This window comes from Prionailurus bengalensis, chromosome A3 (genome assembly GCF_016509475.1).
Source record: "Prionailurus bengalensis isolate Pbe53 chromosome A3, Fcat_Pben_1.1_paternal_pri, whole genome shotgun sequence".
NCBI classification, from domain to species: Eukaryota; Metazoa; Chordata; class Mammalia; order Carnivora; family Felidae; genus Prionailurus; species Prionailurus bengalensis.
Genome location: NC_057354.1, coordinates 129437106 through 129440056, shown reverse-complemented (window position 1 = coordinate 129440056; position 2951 = coordinate 129437106). Strand labels below are relative to the sequence as shown.

At 39.9% G+C, this 2951-nt stretch overlaps 1 pseudogene; it reads right to left on the bottom strand.

Annotated features, from left to right (window-relative positions):
• Window positions 1–2415: 2415 nt before the first annotated feature.
• Window positions 2416–2596, bottom strand: LOC122467455 (annotated as a pseudogene).
• Between the last annotated feature and the right edge of the window lie 355 nt (window positions 2597–2951).

The following is a 2951-nucleotide window of genomic DNA, read 5'->3' as shown; positions in this document are numbered from 1 at the left end:
ACATTCTCTTTCAAAATAAATAAATGAACTTTAAAGAGACTAATAAAAATGATACCTTTGGCCAGACTAGTCAGTAGAAAAAACTAAAAACAAGGCATAAGTCACCAAGAGCACTACAGATTCCATAGTTATTAAAAAGATAATAAGAGGGAACAGCATGGAAGTTTTTTGTGTGTCTTGCATCCATGAAATACAAACAGACCAACACTAAACCATCCTGCACACCTAGAAAACTGATTTGAGGATTAACACAACAATCTGCACAACCTGAGCCACAGAATTTAGCAGTAATTCCTTTTCTCCCTTCAAAATGACAAAATGAAGAAATTCACCCCAAAAGAAAGAGCACAAAGAAATGACAGCCAGGGATTTTTTTTTAAATTTTTTTTTCAACGTTTATTTATTTTTGGGACAGAGAGAGACAGAGCATGAACGGGGGAGGGGCAGAGAGAGAGGGAGACACAGAATCGGAAACAGGCTCCAGGCTCTGAGCCATCAGCCCAGAGCCTGACGCGGGGCTCGAACCCACGGACCGCGGGATCGCGACCTGGCTGAAGTCGGACGCCTAACCGACTGAGCCACCCAGGTGCCCCGACAGCCAGGGATTTAATCAACAGAGATACAAGCAAGATGTCTGAACCAGAATTTAGAATCACAATAATAAGAATACTAGCTGGAGTCAAACATAGACTAGAATCCCTTTCTGCAGAGGTAAAAGAAGTAAAAAATAGGATGAAATAAAAAATGCTATAACTGAGCTGCAATCACAGATGGATACCACGGTGGCAAGGATGGATGAGGCAGAACAGAGAATCAGCGATATAGAGGACAAACTTATAGAAAACAATGAAGCATAAAAAAAGAGGGAGATTAAGGCAAAATAGCACGATTTAGGAATTAGAGAAATCAGGGGCACCTGGGTGGCTCAGTCGGTTAAACATCTGACTTTGGCTCAGGTCATGATCTCAGGGTCTGTGAGTTTGAGCCCCGCGTTGGGCTCTGTGCTGACAGCTCAGAGCCTGGAGCCCGTTTCAGATTCTGTGTCTCCCTCTCTCTCTGACCCTCCCCTGTTCATGCTCTGTCTCTCTCTGTCTCAAAAATAAATAAACGTTAAAAAAAAATTAAAAAAAAAAAGAATTAGAGAAATCAGTGACTCATTAAAAAGGAACAACATCAGAATCATAGGGGTCCCAGAAGAGGAAGAGAGAGAAATAGGGGTGGAAGGGTTATGTGAGCAAGTCATAGCAGAAAACTTTCCTAACCTGAGGAAAGACACAGACATCAAAATCCAGGAAGCACAGAGGACCCCCATTAGATTCAACAAAACTGACCATCAACAAGGAATATCATAGTCAAATTAACAAAATACTCAGGCAAGGAGAGAATCATGAAATCAACAAGGGAAAAAAAGTCCCTAACCTACAAGGGAAGACAGATCAGGTTTGCATCAGACCTATCCACAGAAACTTGGCAGGCCAGAAAGGAGTGGCAGGATATATTCAATGTGCTGAATCAGAAAAATATGCAGCCATGAATTCTTTATCCACCAAGGTTGTCATTCAAAATAGAAGGAAAGACAAAAAGTTTCCCAGACAAACAAAAATTAAAGGAGTTTATGAACACTAAACCAACCCTGAAAGAAATTTTAAGGGGAACTCTCTGAGGGGAGAAAAGATGAAAATATACATACATACATACATACATACATACATACCAAAAGCAACAAAGATTAGAAAGGACCAGAGAACAACACCAGAAACTCCAACTCTACAAGCAACATAATGGCAATAAATTCATACCTTTCGGTACTCACTCTTAATGTCAGTGGACTCAGTGCTCCAATCAAAAGACATAGGGTAACAGAATGGATAAGTAAACAAGATCCTTCTATATGCTGTTTACAAGAGACCCACTTTAGACCTAAAGACACCTTCAGATTGAAAATAAGGGGATGGAGAACCATCTATCATTCTAATGGTCAACAAAAGAAAGCTGGACTAGCCATACTTATATCAGACAATCTAGACTTTAAAATAAAGACTATATCTGGGGCGCCTAGGTGGCTCAGTCAGTTGAGCGTCCAACTTCGGCTCAGGTCATGATATTACAGTCCGTAGGTTTGAGCCTCACATCAGGCTCTGTGCTCGCAGCTCAGAGACCAGAGCCTGCTTTGGATTCTTTGTCTCCCTCTCTCTGACCCTCCCCCACTCATGACCCTCCCCCTCTCTCTGTCTCAAAAATAAAATAAACTTAAAACAAAAAAAAGACTGTATCAAGAAATGCAGAAGCGCATTATATCATAATCAAGGTGTCTATCCACCAAGAAGACCTAACAATTGTAAACATTTATGTGCCAAATGTGGGAGTACACAAATATATAAATCAATTCATCACAAACATAAAGAAACTCATTGATAGTAATACCATAATAGTAGGAGACTTCAAAACCCCACTCACAGCAATGGCAGATCATCTAATCAAAAAATCAACAAGGAAACAATGTCTTTGAATGACACACTGGACCAGATGGACTTAACAGATATATTCAGAACATTTCATCCTACACTTGATCTTAGCCAAAAGGCCGAGAAGTGATCAGAACATTTCATCCTAAAGCATCAGAATACACATTCTTCTCCAGTGCACATGGAACGTTCTCCAGAATAGACCATATACAGGGACACAAATCAGCCCTGAGTAAGTTCAAAAAGATCGAGATCATACAGTGCATATTTTCAGACCAAAATGTTATGAAACTCAAAATCAACCACAAGAAAAAATTTGGAAAGTTAACAAATACTTAGAGACTGAAGAACATCCTACTAAAGAATGAATGGGCTAACCAAGAAGTTAAAGAAGAAATTAAAAAGTATACGGAAGCCAATGAAAATGACAACACCATGACCCAAAACTTCTGGGACTCAGCAAAGGCGCTCATAAGAGGAAAGTAT